The following is a 16,678-nucleotide window of genomic DNA, read 5'->3' as shown; positions in this document are numbered from 1 at the left end:
TAGATTTAACTGTAAAGAAGTTAAACTTAAAATTACACATTTAAAAAATTACACATTTTTCTCATATTTCGTATACTCCAATGCTTTTTTAAATTTTTATTTTTTTAGTTTTTTAGGTGACACCTGTCCTCATAACTTTGTTCTGGTTCTTTGCTCAGGGATCATTCCAGGCTAGGTTTGGGGGACCATATACAGTACTGGGCATCAAATTCAAGTTGTCAGAGTACAAGGCCTTATAATCTGTGCTATCTCTCTGGCTCATGAAACGCTAATTTTAATATTTTAACTTTTGGTACCTGTAAGATAGTACCGAGATTTTTTAGAGTGTCTGAGTGCACCTTAACTAGGTTTGATCCCCAGTGTTATGTAAACACAGATCTTGAGTCTTACTTAACCTTTAAGACTCCTTACAACTGATAGAGTGGCCTGATGACCTCCAGCATTGTAAAATTTATTAAACTCACTGTAATATAAAAAATATTGATAAACTCTTTTAATTGTTGTAATCCCTAGGTTTGAAATATAAAGAAAGGGTGTAGAGAGAACTAAAGCAAGAGCAAGCGTGGGAAAAAAGAAACAGGAAGAGTAATAGAGACAGAGATAATTACTGAACTGGATTTTGGGAAGCTAGAATATAATGAGTGAGAGCAAATATTTTCAATATCAACATCTATTTCGGGGGAGTCAGTTGATTAGAATTTTATATTATATATAATCGTGCTATTGAATTTTAATTATATGTATATGTATTACAAGATTTGAACTATTATCGGAATACCATGAACTTTATTAAGTATGTAGGAGATGGTTTGATTCTGCAATAGCACTGTAGCACTGTCCTCCTATTGTTCATCAATTTGCTTGAGCAGGCACCAGTAACGTCTCCATTGTGACACTTCTTGTTAGAGTTTTTGGCATATTGAACACACCCTGGGGAGCTTGCCAAGATCTGCTATGTGGGCGGGATACTCTCAGTAGCTTGCTGGGCTCTCTGAGACAGAAGGAGGAATCCCAGTCGGCCACATGCAAGGCAAATGCCCTACCATCTATATATCGCTCCAGCCCAGTATGATCTAGGGAGTGGAAACAGCCTTGGGTGCAACTTAGGAGATGCTTTATATTTGTTCATTGAAGGTACATTTTCAGGGGAACACTGAGCAATTTTGTTTTTCTGAAAAAGTATTTGTCAGTTAACTTTGTCCTAGAGAAAATAGTGAAGTTGACTCAAGAGGACTGAGTCTGGTTCTCAGTCATGGCCGGCTCTACAAGGACAGCCCTAACTAGCAATGAGTGACCTGGAAGAATTGATTCTGCAATACAATATCCAGTTCAAAGTTTATCTTATTTCACTTATTAATTTGTTTCCAGAGAAGCTACAGAATGATGCTCAGAAAGCTCAGGGCTCCAGACAGGGATTCTTAGTCAGCTAGACTGAATGATCAATGTGAGCACCCAAGTTTTCAGTGATTCTATCATGAGTTGAAAAATATTTCCTAGGATACCTAGGAGAGTACTGAAGGTTTTCCAGGATGATACTCTCTAATGCTCTGTGGACCACGATATACCTTAGATTAAACTGCTGTTGGCTAAAAATTAGACTGAATCCCTATATTATCTCTTGGTCCCCATGAAGTTCATTTTACCAACACTTTTTGAAAAAGTCTTTATATTTTTATTTCAAAAGTAAGTAAAGTAAAGGCCCTCCCATTGATCATCGATTTGCTCGAGCGGGCCCAGTAACGTCTCCATTGGAGACTTTGTTGTTACTGTGTCTGGCATATCAAATACGTCACGGGGAGCTTGCCAGGCTCTGCCGTGCGGGCGAGATACTCTCGGTAGCTTGCCGGGCTCTCCAAGAGGGGTGGAGGAATCAAACTCGGGTCAGCCATGTTGGCTGTGTGCAAGGCAAACGCCCTACCACTGTGCTATCAAGGGTATTTTTGTATAATAATAGAACTATTTATTAAGAATAACACAACACACATTATATAATTTAAAATGAGAATATTAAATTACTTTTTTAATATTTTAAACTTACTGAATGTCTATTGTATCTGTGTTTTTATGACAAACTATAATGCAATTAAAGGCACATATTAATATGGTCTGTACTAATAGTTTTCTAGGTCACCTCCTAAATGGACAATAACAAATGCCACTTTATTTCATATTCTTATGAATGCTTTTTAAAAACTGTTCCATATGTTTTTATAAGACTAAATAGTGAGAAATGAATTGCTAGGTTCCAGTGTATAATTATATGGCACTGACTATACAGTCATATACTACTATTGGATGCTCTCGCAAAACAGATATATCACATTTTACTATTATTTAATATAATCTGACTTCAAAGCTGAAGGGTTGTGTTAATATTCATAAGCCTCTGATTATTCTTGACAAATCATAATAATGTTGGCACTTTATCTTATGCTGTTTGTGGTCTGAACTGGAGTAGTAGGAACCACATGCAGCCATTTAATTTGTACAAAACTAGGTCAGTGTGGAGCTTTGCTAAACAATCAACTCTCAAATGCAGTTGTGAGCAAACAAACACAGATACTTTAATAATTTTCTCCACCAATATGCCCTTTATAATTGAGGGGTACAGAGTCTTATTAATTCCATTAATCATTTGAGTACCTAGTAGAACAGACCACTCCCCCTGTTCCAAATAAGTAATGCTAATTCCGAGTCATTCCACTTCCATTCCCGCTTCTAGCCATGTTAGCAAAGGTTGAAGCATGCGTGAGAAGAGACAGAGTCTATGTTTAGCTTTAGCTCCAGATCTATTCACGCTGTAGACAGACTTATTTATTTCACTTCACTCAGCAGATGTTTTCCTCAGTTTGTATTGTATTAATGTTACTACTATAAACAATTCATTATCATAAACACTAAGAATGATTATTCAGCCATTCAAGAGTTTATGTTTTTATTGCATCAGTTTTTGGTAATATTTCTTAAATTATTACATTTTATTTAGTTAAAAAATACCCTCTTTGGTATATTATGGAGACACTTTATCTTGTATTTAGAGTAGAAAACAAATAAAACAAACACTGTCCTCCTGTTGTTCATCAATTTGCTCCAATGGGCCCAGTCTCCATTTTTAGACTTGTTGTTACTGCGTTTGGCATATTGAATACGTCATGGTTAGCTTATCAGGCTTTGCTGGGCTGGCGAGATACTCTCAGTAGCTTGCCGTGCTCTCCAAGAGGGGCGGAGGAATCAAACCCAACTCAGCCGGGCTGGCTGCACACAAGGCAAATGCCCTACCAATGTGGCATCGCTCCAGCCCTCATTTAGAGTAGAAACAGACATTATTGCACGTTTATTTTACTTCAGCTACTACAATTATTGTCATTTCCACAGGACTAAAAAGTATATTATTACTTTTATATTTCTACAAGACTAAAATGTATATCATTGACTATGAGCATGAAGGCAATATTATACTAAGATCTTAGGTTTTACTTTTCTTGGTATAATATATGATTTAACAGGGATGTTACTAATAAATTACCATTAATTCATCTTTATACATTATTTTAAATAATGTGTTATGACATAGCATACTTTTATTAAGTTCTATGAATAATTATATTTGTTCTTATAGGAGAATTCATTCATTAACTATTCTGATTTTCAGGTTATATACTCTGTAGCACTGTAGCACTGTTGTCCCGTTCATCAATTTGCTCAAGTGGGCACCAGTAACGTCTCCATTCGTCCCTGTCATGAGCTAATGTAGCCCAATGGCATCTGCTCGCTCCAGAAACACGAAGTGAGACTTGTTGTTACTGTTTTGGGCATATTGAATATGCCACAAGGAGCTTGCCAGACTCTGCCATGTGGACAGGATACTCTTGGTAGCTTGCTGGGCTCTCTGAGAGGGAAAAAGGAATCAAACCTGGAACAACTGCACACAAGGCAAACACCGTACCTGCTGTGCTGTTACTCAAACACCAATATGTACTTTATATACTCAATAAAGCAAAACTTTAGTTTACACTTGCAGTTTTAGTTGCTATTAATTGTGATAGTTTTATCACAAAATTTGCTCAATCTTTTCAGCATGAAAAAATTACTCAAACTGAACCAAATATATACCCCTTGTGAAATATTCTCATAATAGGTTCTTTACATTAATCACTAGCAGTGATTTAACAATTTTTATAATTTGAAAAGTGTTTTAATCCAAACACAAGTGATAAAAATATGAAGGATAGAACCCAGCAACTACTGTTCTCAAATGAGTACTTAAGTGTACTCACATCATGTGTTTGAAGAATGTACTCACATAAATTAATTTACTAGGTCATAATATATACCAATTCCATAAATATCTATTTTCATTTTATTTATTTATTTATTTGCTTTTTGGGTCACACCCGACAATGCATAGGGGTTGCTCCTGGCTCTGCACTCAGGAATTACTCCTGGCGGTGCTGGGGGACCATATGGGATGCTGGGAATTGAACCGGGATCGGCTGCAAGCAAGGCAAATGCCCTACCTGCTGTGCTATTACTCCAGCCCCAAACATCTATTTTCAACATGTATTACTAAAATAAAATTCATCTGTCTTTAAATTAAACTATATTAAGTCTTTTAATTCTGTTTAGTATACATATTTCAACTTTGATTTGAAGACCCCTTATATAACATTTTATATTATTCTTAATTTCATGATCATAAAATAAAAATTGTTTTCCTAATCAATCTCTGTTGTTTTATGTGGATAATATGGCTAATTTACATGCCACACTTAACTCAAGTTTCATAGTACAAGAAATGGAAAGGTAGTAGGAGTTATAGGAATACCTACTATTCTAATTTTAATTGTCTACAATGACAAAAACTATGTGATTAACCAAATTGTAACCATTTGAGTGGAAAAACTATAGGCAATCAATAATATAAAAGTATACATATACATATAAAAGTATACAAGACTATGAAGACTTAAGTTTGACTTATATACTATTCCGCTAAAAGATTTAACGCTAGAATTACAGCTACTAAAAACTAACTTATTGATTTCATATGAAAACACCATTAATTTATAAATTGTTTCATCATTAAACCTAAAACCAGATTTCATTCCAGAGTGCCTAAAATAAGCAGCTTTGTTGTCTAGATAGCTGGGTTTAAACTGTAGGCAACTTTCCAAATCTGTAGGTCAAAGCATATTCTATGCCTATTGCCCTCAAATTAGTTTCACTAAAATGTTTTTAAAAATCAATCTGCATCTATATTATAAACTAATTAAGAAGCTACATAGCATTAACCTGTTAGGTTAATGGCAGAGTTTTAACCTCTCATTAATGGTATGCCACAATTAGACACATAAGTAGGGTATCTTGCATCAATAATTATAGTACTATGCGTTATAATTAAACAAAGATTTCCAAAACATTTAAATTCTTAAAATCAAAAACAAAAAGTTAAAAATTAAATATAATATCTATAATAAAACAAAATAATATATTTCTTTTACTTTACCAATTATAAAAGGGTTTTCTTTTAATTATTTGTGTCATTGTTTCTAAGTATTTCAATACACAGATCAAACCCACAAATTGGCAACCATTAATTAAAAATGACTTAATCTTTTTCATTTTTTTAGGGGGAGCGGGTTGTGAAGGAAGACAGTTTTATTGAAATTTATTTAGGAAGACGTGAAGGGAAAGAAAGAGAGAAGTATATGATTGAGGATTGAGAATGAGTACAGGCTTCTCAGAGTGGAAAGAGGCAAGCAAAGAAACAGAGAGATAGGCAAGGGACATATGTGTTCAAAGGAGAACACAGCCTTAAAGAACAAGCCAAAGAAAACTTAATTTTTATTAGGCAAATTGTTTATGTACATATAATAAAAATAGGCAATACTATTTATAGTTATGAGCAAGGTTCCGAATTAATCCATATTGTCTCTCATCACCCAATGCTCCTCTCCACTGATAAAGATTGTCTTTTTCCTTTGTGGCCCAAGAGATAAAACTCACGAACATACTCATGTTAAGCCTGTGTTTATCTCTCAGGGCCCAAAGGAGTTTTACACAGATAAAATTGTATATGATAATTTAAATATAAATATAACTTTCATAAAAATAAAATATAAACCTATTTACATTCACATAAAAGATAGTGGGATTATATCAAATGAAAAAGCTTCCACACAGTGAAAACAGAGTAACTCAAAACCATCATAGCACTGTAGCACTGTCGTCCCATTATTCATCCATTTGCTTGAGCAGACACCAGTAACATCTCCATTGTGAGACTTGTTGTTATTGTTTTTGGCATATGGAACACGCCACGGGGAGCTTGCAAGGTTCTGCCTTGCAGGCAAGATACTCTCGGTAGCTTGGCAGGCTCTCCAAGAGGGACAGAGGAATCAAACTCGGGTTGGCCAGGTACAAGACAAACTACCCACCGTGCTATCGGTCCAGATCATACAAAATGAAATAAAATATTAGCACATCATGCATCTGATTAAGGGCTAATATTGCATATATTCAATTAAAAATTAAAATGTAATACTATTTATCAAATTTATATGTGTTTTTTGGTTTGTATTCACATAATGATCACGATCACGATCATCCTGTTGTTCGTCGATTGCCTTGAGCAGGCGCCAGTAACGTCTCCTTCGCCCTAGCCCTGAGATTTTAAAAAGTGCCACATTCAAGGCTCTTTCAGGGTTAGGAGAATGAGACCCATCATTGTTACTGGTATTTGGCACACTGGGTACACCACGGGGAATTTGCCAGACTCTGCCATGTGGGCAGGTTAAATTCGGTAGCCTTCCAGGTTGTCCAAAGTAAGAGTGAGATAATAAGATGTCGCTTGGCCACGGGCTTTCGGGAGCTGGGTTTTATAGTCTCTGGGTCTTGGCGGTTGATGGAATTACACGGCGCCAGTTGGCAGTTGGTGGGTGGTAGGGCTGGAGCGATAGCACAGCGGGTAGGGTGTCTGCCTTGCACGCAGCCAACATGGCCGACCCGAGTTCAATTCCTCTGCCCCTCTCGGAGAGCCCGGCAAGCTACCGAGAGTATTCGATATGCCAGACACAGTAACAACAAAGTCTCCAATGGAGACGTTACTGGGCCCGCTCGAGCAAATCGATGATCAACGGGAGGGCCTTTACTTAACTTTTACTTTATATATATATATATATATATATATATATATATATAATTCATTCAATTATTCAACTATAAATTGACATTTATTTCTATTTTTTCACTTAAATCTCCACCCTTACTCCTAAAATTCCATTGCCGTAAAATGATCTTCAACTAATAACTCAAACTCTTTTTTCTTGACCTCTTCTCACATACTCCTAAGATAAAGTTCAAGCTTAAGTGAATGTTGCTTATCTACATCACTTGCAAGATATTCTTTATTATTTGAATGATTCTGAAAGTCCTACATGGCACAGATTTCTCAGTGTACATTACTTTCATGCTTTCATATATAAAATAAATTAAATTTTGCTTATTGGCAAACACAAAGTAGTAAAATATCACCAGTATGGAAACTGCATTATGGAATAATTATACCATAATATACAGGCTCAGCAGCATGTAGTAATAAAAAGAACAGGCAATATTGCTAGCAGGTAAGTTATGGGATTTTATAAGGTAAGGTACAAAAAGCAAAAATATAACTGTTACACAGATTTAAGTTCTACCTCCTCCACTGAAAAGTACCTAAAGAAATTAGACTTTCCCAAAAGAGTGACTAAAAAGCATGCAAAGACAGAACACTTCACACATTATATATCTTTCACTAAAGGGCAAACCAGACCAGAAGATATTTGTTTTCCTATAACTTCAAAATGTGTTTCATGTCAGAGCTATTGATTTCTTTTACATAGTGCATCATACCATTAACTTATATAAAATAATTGCAGTGATAAACAATACAGTTTAGTGGTGAAGAAGCTTTTCTGGAGAAAAATTGTGTTGGACTGAATCAAGAAATCATTACAAATGTTAAATAATATAATGTTTATAGATAATAAGACTGAATCAAATTCTCTTTTTATCCTTTCCAGAGAATCAGTTAGTATAGCCAAGAATAGTTCAAAGTCATTAACACTATTCAGCTCTCCGCTTAAATCACTTTTCTTATAATCTACATGTTTCTATAGAACCCCTTAATTTTTTCCTTTAAGGGCAAATTTGAGGTTTCTTAGCTTCATGATTGTATCCTACATTGAAATTCCTAGAGCTCAGGTAAAAATACCGTATCTTTTTAGTCAGGAACTTTAAAAAATTTAAAAACTTTTTAATACATTCCATCATATTTGCGTGTGGGGATTGGAAGATGATCAAGAATTGCTCTAGGGAGCATAAAAGATTCACCTTTGAACTATCTCTCCAGCCACTATTTCTAACCATATTAATCATGGCAAACAAATTCATAGCTCTTCTGCATTCCCTCAAAAGTCATTCATTAAATATGATAAAACTATAAATTTGTTAATATTATCATTCTTCCTTTTCAATAGAAGAAAAGCAAAATAATCTCATTCTTGTGTGGGCTGTAAAGAAACATAGTAGGGAATAACAAATGCACAAAGACAGTTGAAAATGTATATTCATCTTCCGTAAGAAGCTTACCACAAAGAAGGCATGGATGAGGTAAAGATGGGAGTTTGGGGGGGACTGAGGTAATGATGGCGGAAAAAAGACATTCTGGTGGAGGGTGTAGTGTTTGAACAGGTTATGCCTGAAACCTATCATTAACAGTATTGTAAAGCACAGTGCCTAAAATGTGAAATAAATAATTAAACATGTACTTTAAAAGGGAATAGTTTAGTAAATTGTGCTAGATGATTTTAGGACTTAAACATTCAGGTATGATAGTATTGCAAGTGGGTAGGGCGTTTGCCTTGCATGCAGCCAACTCGGGTTTGATTCCTCCGTTCCTCTCAGAGAGCCTGGCAAGCTACCAAGAGTATCTCACAACGCAGAGCCTGGCAAGCTTCCCGTAGTGTACAGATATGCCAAAAATAGTAACAACAAGTCTCACAATGGATACATTGCTGGTGTCCGCTAGAGCAAATGGATGAACAACGGGAGGACAGTGCTACAGACAGTATTGCAAGTGTCTTAGACAATAGTCCCTATTTAAAAACAAAATGTTTTTATTCTACTGTAAAATAAATATTTGTTTTCTTTGGATATTAAATCTCATAATTTTGCTTCAGTAGGTATTCCGACCAATCCTGAGGCAGACAGGAGTATATTATATTTTTGCTAAGCACTTTATGTATCTCATAACTGGAAATGGATCACTTTTAAGCTAACCTATTGAATGCATTTTTAACATCAGCATTTTAACGGTAATTGAATATTACAGCCTTGGGACATAAAAACACTTAATAAATGCTTGACTTATTTTTGTCTATATTTTTGTAGTACATTTATATTTTTATTTTCAATTTTGTTGAGAATAGACAATATCTTGTTACTGATCTATATCAAATAATACAATGAATAAAACATGATTTTTTATGATAAAACATTTTTTACTGGGAATATAGGCAAGCTTTATACTTATTTTAATAGGATATAAAAAATCACTAAAAATTATATCTATGTATCTCATGATTCATAGAAGTCAGGTTGAAAACACATGTATATATTTACCCATTAAGTTTTCTTAAAAATCAAGTGTGATCAAGTTTATTATTAATAAACTTAATGTATACTTCCAATACATAAAAATGTATTGACCAGTTTTAAAAATAAGTAAATGAGAGGCCAGAGAGTTCAATGGGATAAATGGAAGTTTTAGACACAAGAGGCTGGGTTTAAAGATGTAAAGAAACAATGTATGTTTTGCCATCTCATTGTTCTTTCTGTAACTCCTTTTGATGACATCACTATATTGCACCCTTTAGGTGAATGAATATGAATCCATATATGCATGTAATTATTTATAATAATTTACTTAAACATTTTTAAACATGTAGAACTGTCAATTTTGTCATTTGTTTTGTGGCCACATATGGCGTTGCTCAGGGGTTATTCCTGAGGATGTTCTCAGGTATCATTCCTGGGCTAAGGGGGACCAAAAGTATGTCAGGCATGGAATCATGGTAGACCATATAGAATGTAAGAACCCTATTTTTTTATTTTTGTTATATTTATTTATTGAATCACTGTGGGAAAAGTTATAAAGCTTTCAGGTTGCAGTGTCGGTCATACAAGGATCAAACACTTTTCCCTTCACCAATACTCATTTTCCACCACCAAGAACCCCAATATACCCCAACTCCCACCCCTCCCAATGCCTGTAAGACAGATAATTTCTACGTAACTCTCTCTCTACTTTGATTACATTCATTATTTCAATGAGAGATGCACCATTATTGTTTAGAGTTTCCACCCAACAATCAGAACTTCTGAAAAGGCATTGTGAAATAATTTGTTTTCTATAGCTGGTTATGAGAACCATATGATTTTGGATTTCTGATATTTTACTAATTAAGTCTGGAGGGATTTCTGCCAAGAGCCAGATAATTGTGAGATTGGTTTCTGTACCTCTGGAGCCACAGCCCTGCTGGAGAGCTGCCCGTGGGGGACAACTCATGACCTCAGTAGGGCGTGAAGGATGAGCCGGTACTGCCCCCCTTCCCATGAGGCTGCAGTTGCCCTGTGACCGCCGGCTCATACCTGGCTTTCCAATAAGCTCTGAAGTGGCGGCCACCTTGCTGCTGGGGGGTGGGGAGTGGGTAAGGGTGGGAAAAGACGGAAGGGAGAGACACCTTTCCCTCCTGGGTAGGCATGGAGCATAGTTTAACGCATAATCCATTCACTTTTCTGCCGCAAGCTCCCAGACTCTGCATTAAGTCCTATTGCCTCTGGAGCCATGGCCGTGTCAGAGAGCCACTCAGGAGGGGCAACCGTCAGCACTCTACTTTCTTTACTATCGATTACAGCCAAAAGATTTTCAAATAATAGCCATATCACAATGAAAGAGAATATAAGCATATCAAACAAGCACATGAAAAGAGGCGGCTGTTAGAGAGCTATAAATAAAATCACATGGAATACAACCCTATACCATTTAGAGTAGTTAAAAGCAAATAGTAACTACCTCAAATTCTATTAAGTGTATGGGCCCCTGGAAACTTTATTCTTGGTAAGATGCAAAATAATGAAACTGCTGAAAGTTGTTTTCAAGAAAACAGCTTAAAAGTTTCTCACTTTATTACAAAATAAAGTCACCACATAATTAGAATTTAGTTATTAAGTTAATTAATAACTCACGTGAAAGTTTTCTGCAGCAAGTGTACTCATAAAAAGTAATTTTTAAGAGTTAAACTTGTGATAGACAACAATACATATCTATCTTGATGTATTATATTGATGGGAGAATCGATTTTCAATGAGTTACAACTAAGATGAAAGAATATTTTTATCAGTAGAATGATAATTACAGCTATTTAATTCCATTTAAAATATCTTCTTTAGAAGGACAAACTAACACTCTTGGAAACAAAATTGTGGTTAATGTGGGTTAAATGTGTGAATGTTGTGGGGTAGTGATTAGAAAGGGATAAAATGAGGAAAAATTTTAAGACATAATAAAAATGTTCTGAATCTTGATTGTCATGTTTACTTCTCTATATACAAGGGTTAATATTCATATATTGAATACAAATAAAATAATCTACTTATGGTTTGAACTATAAAAATTAAAATTAGTTTTCAAGAACTAAACCACATTATGTGAGAATCAAAAAGGAACTGTCATTCTTGTTCTATGTGTTTATATTTTTCCTCCTACAATACAATATACAGTCACAGCTATCGCAGGATTTATTTGCTTTTGAACTGTCACATAACAATGTTATGTTTTAACCATCATAAATCTAACTACTATTGACAGCTATAAATGATTGCAATGACATGAAAGAACATTTATTCCAGGTGCAAAAAGGAAAGTCAACAAAATATCTTTCAAGTAAATAAAATTTCCCTGATACTGCTTCAGTTACAAAATTCATCAAACTTTTATTTTTACTTTGAAAATTCTATTTTATTATCATTTGATTCACTGGAATTTTTCTTGATCATATATCTCAACAGGGAAATGCATTTTTATTTGTAACTCCCAAGTTTATATGAAATGTCTGGGAACACTTCTCAATTACACCTTTAAATCCATTTTATAGATTATATAGCACAGTCCTAATGTTTATTGCTATTCATCATGTTTATAAGATTCCCATCAATTTCACAAATTGTTTTCAAAATTGGTATGGTATATTATTTGAATCATAGGCTCATTATAATTAAAAATAAACTACATTAAAATGCAAAATGAGAGTCTCGAAAAATAGTTCAAAGGAGTATCATGAAGCCACTTCCACTTCTTACTTATGCTATAATTCCAAAGTATCTAACTCTTACAGGTTGAGTGTCACAGGAAGTGCTTGTCTACTTCCCTACATGCTGCTTGGGATAACCTTTCCTCCAATAAAAAAATATAAAATAAAAACAACATACAGAATAAATAAAAAAGTTAATGCATCAATCTTCAAATCATAACCTTAGTTTTATTATAGTTGCCTCACTAATGCTTCCATCTGACAGGTTAAGAAATATAACATCAAGGCCAAAGAGATAATACAGAGGGTAAGAAGTGTCCATTGTAATTATCCATCCAGATTTGATCCCTGATACTACACACATGGTCCTCCAAGTCCCACCAGGACTTATCCTGGGAGTAATTATAATGAGTTGCACACTCTTGTTTGCCAAACTTGCACTCTTTAGTTGTGATGGTTATGCATATTTTGGTTTCAGCTCACCAGGGACACCTTATTTCAGTAGTTTTTCTTGCATGCACTTTGCATCAGTGCACCAGAGATTTAAACTGTGGTGCTCGGATCCCAACTGGCAGTGCCTGCAGGATAATGCTTCCAGTGGTGGAAATTAAATCCTCATCAGATTTGCAAGGTAGGTTGATTGCCACTGAGCTACCCCTGGCTCAGTGTGTACTTGTCTTACAAGTATTAAGTATCATGTTACCAGGAGGAGGAATCATGAGAAATATATTAAGCATTGCACATTTCTATATTAACCTCTAATTAGGTAAAGGTAAAAGGTAAAGGCCCTCCCGTTGATCGTCAATTTGCTCGAGCGGGCCCAGTAACGTCTCCATTGGAGACTTTGTTGTTACTGTGTCTGGCATATCGAATACTCTCGGTAGCTTGCCGGGCTCTCCGAGAGGGGCGGAGGAATCGAACTCGGGTCGGCCATGTTGGCCGCTTGTAAGGCGAATGCCCAGCAGAGTGGCGCAGCGGAAGCGTGCTGGGCCCATAACCCAGAGGTCGATGGATCGAAACCATCCTCTGCTATCAGGACCTCTAATTAGATTGAAAAGAATTTTATTTTTTTGCTAGTCCTTTCTGGGGCTACATCCAGCAATACTTGGGACTATTCCTGGCTCAGTGCCCAAAGGGGTTCTTCCATAGTACAACGGACTATGCTGTGTCAGGAAATCAAGCTTAAGGATTGATGCATGGAAAATATCTGCTCCAGTCCTATAAACTCTCTCCAGGACCAGGAATCTGATAGTCTCCTGAGACATCAAGAGTTGCTGAGGGGAAATAAAAAAACTATGTAAAATTTAGAAATCCATCTTTGGAATTCTGCACACATAATAATGATGATATTAGCTATAATGTAATGACATTTTATTGTTAATTGTGTATGTTATTTACTTTCTAGTCTGCTATGAATTCATTTGTCAATCTAAGAAACTTAGGCATTAATTTTTTTGGTAAAACATAACATTGTCAAAATAAGGTTATATGAAATACCTTCATATATACATGTAAAATGTCCTGTTATTATGTTGACTGACCCACTGAAAGTGGTACCCATGAAAGTTTTAATCATTATGATTTTTGGTATAAAAGTATTTATAATTTATTATAGTTTGTTACTATATCCCTAATTAATTCACTCTGACTTGATACTTGTGGCTGGAGCGATAGCACAGCGGTAGGGCGTTCGCCTTACAAGCAGCCAACATGACCAACCCGAGTTCGATTCCTCTGCCCCTCTCGGAGAGCCCGGCAAGCTACCGAGAGTATTCGATATGCCAAACACAGTAACAACAAAGTCTCCAATGGAGACGTTACTGGGCCCGCTCGAGCAAATCGACTTGTGAAAGTAAATTGTGATATTTTATTAATCAATGTCAGATATTTAATTATGCAATAAACTCATGATTGTATTGCACAATATAACTTATTATGACATGATATTAAAAAGTAATTTACACTTATGAATGATTAGTATGAATATGAATTTTATAATGTATCAACATCAGATTTTTAAACAACAATCTCCTACAGTTTATATTACTTACTTCTTTCTTCTAAACCATACCCTTTGAGGCAATAGTTTGTATTCACTTTGAAAATAATATCAAATATATGACATGTTTATAATGAAATTTCTACCTGCTGAATAATGTAGCAAAATGAATATTTTATAATTTTTAATGCAATAACAGGATGGAGTGATAGCACAGCAGTAGTGCATTCGCCTTGCACACAGCAGAAGCGGTGGACCCGAGTTCAATTCCTCCGCCCCTCTTGGAGAGTCGGCAAGCTACGGAGTATCTTGCTTGCAAGGCAAAGCCTGGTAAGCTCCCTGTAACATATTCAATATGCCAAACATAGTAACAAGTCTAACAATGTTACAGGGCCCGCTGGAGCAAATAGATGAATAATGGGAGGACAGTGACAATGAATGCAATAGCACAGCAGTAGGGCACTTGCCTTGCACGTGGTAGACATGGCCAACCCGAGTTTGATTCCTGTCTCTCTCGGAGAGCCCAGCAAGCTACCAAGAGTATCTTGCTCACGCGGCAAAGCCTGGCAACTACCCATGACATGACGTATTCAATATGCCAATCACAGTAACAAGAAGTCTCACAGTGGAGACCGTTACTCGGTCTGCTCGAGCAAATCGATGAACAACAGGACAGTGCTGCAGAGCTAATGCACATTCATCTCATTTGCAGATTTGTCACTTATTACTTAATTTCATTTTGATTTTGAATTGTAATGCACTTTAATTCCTTTAATATAAGAATCATATATATAATTTCAAAACATTGCTAAAATATGTCCTACTTGAAAAATTATTTATAATTTGTATTTTACACCTGGGCTGTAGCGATAGCAAGCAGGTACGACCGGGGTTTGATTCCTCCGCCCCACTCAAAGAGCCGAGCAAGGTACCAAGAGTATCCTGCCTACCCTGCAAAGCCTGGCAAGCTACCCGTGCAGTATTCAATACGCCAAATACTGTAACAACAAGTCTCACAATGGAGATGTTACTGGACTGGCTCCAGCAAATTGATGAACTGCGGAAGGATAGTGCTACAGTGCTATTTTACACCTATAAATCAGTTTTCAGAGAGAGCAACCTAAATAACACACTTATATCAGCATTTTTATTTTCTTATCATCTATCTGTCATCATCTATCATTGATCAATCTAACATTCCACAACATGTAAATGCATTCCATGTAGCAAATTGTGGAAACTGCTCTCCTAACAAAAAAACTCCAGGTTGGAATATTCGCCTGAGCAAAACAGTTTAGGTTTTAGAAAAAAAAAAAAGTGTTAACAAAAGTGCACCCAGCAGAGAATAGAATGCATGATAGGGTAACCAAACAGATTATGATCTTTTAGATTCCTGCTGATTGTCAATGTGAAACATCCCAGCCTCTGCTCTTCCGCACCTATTAAAAGTTGATGTGCTCACTAATTGTACTTAATAATTTCTATTTACTAGGCTCACTTGTCCGGGAGCAATACTGTATCTAATAAGTGGCTGTCTGTGAGACCGTTCATGGTGCTCAGATTATCCTAAAGCTGGGATGGTCTAATGTTTATTTGTCTTCTTATGAGTTTGTTCAATCTCTGTGGTCAGCCCTGCTGTTGGGTGTTGTAAAACAATTTGGCAAGATTCACAGGATCTGTAGATTATTATTATATACTTTTAATAATGATTGAAATAAAATTAGTGGTAATTATAAATAAAATACTTGAATTAGAATGAAAAACAAAAGTAATATAAACAAATAGAATGCAGTATCGTTAATGATTTGAGTAATACATTTAATTCTGTATTTTCTGAAAGAAAAAAATAAGAATATATAAAGATATTTATTAAGTAGTTTTAGTATCGTTAAGGACACCGTATTTGTCTAAAATCAAACTTCTGTATTTATAAAGTATAAAATATAAAAAATATTTTCAACTCTCTTGAATCTATAGAACGTCAAGTTTCATAATGCTACTTTTACAATAACACTTTGATGAATTCTGAATATGTAATCTCAAGGTCCTTAATATAGAAATGCTTTTCTATATTAAATCCCTTTAAATGCAGACTTTTGAGTTTGCCTTTTCAATTTTTAGTGTTACAATAATTAAGAATTCTATTATTAAATATAAAATTCGATCTTATCAGGTTTTTTTTACGTGAGTGTGTGATGAGAATTGGGATTTATATTTAAAATATTCTTTCCAAGTAGTGCCAACACAATCTGTGCCTGGATGTCATTTGAAATAAAAATTCCTTAGGCAAATAGTTGCATTGCTTCCTGCAAAACCACCTTCCATA

The 16,678-nt window shown here is 35.3% G+C and overlaps 1 non-coding gene across 1 annotated transcript; it reads left to right on the top strand.

Annotated features, from left to right (window-relative positions):
- Positions 1-13,313: 13,313 nt before the first annotated feature.
- TRNAM-CAU (transfer RNA methionine (anticodon CAU)) lies at positions 13,314-13,385 on the top strand. The gene has a single exon. It is a non-coding gene; the product is annotated as a tRNA-Met (tRNA).
- The last annotated feature ends 3,293 nt before the right edge of the window (positions 13,386-16,678 follow it).

Source organism: Sorex fumeus, unplaced genomic scaffold (genome assembly GCF_029834395.1).
Source record: "Sorex fumeus unplaced genomic scaffold, SorFum_2.1 ptg000008l, whole genome shotgun sequence".
Lineage (NCBI taxonomy): Eukaryota > Metazoa > Chordata > Mammalia > Eulipotyphla > Soricidae > Sorex > Sorex fumeus.
This window is presented reverse-complemented; position numbering and strand designations above follow the sequence as displayed.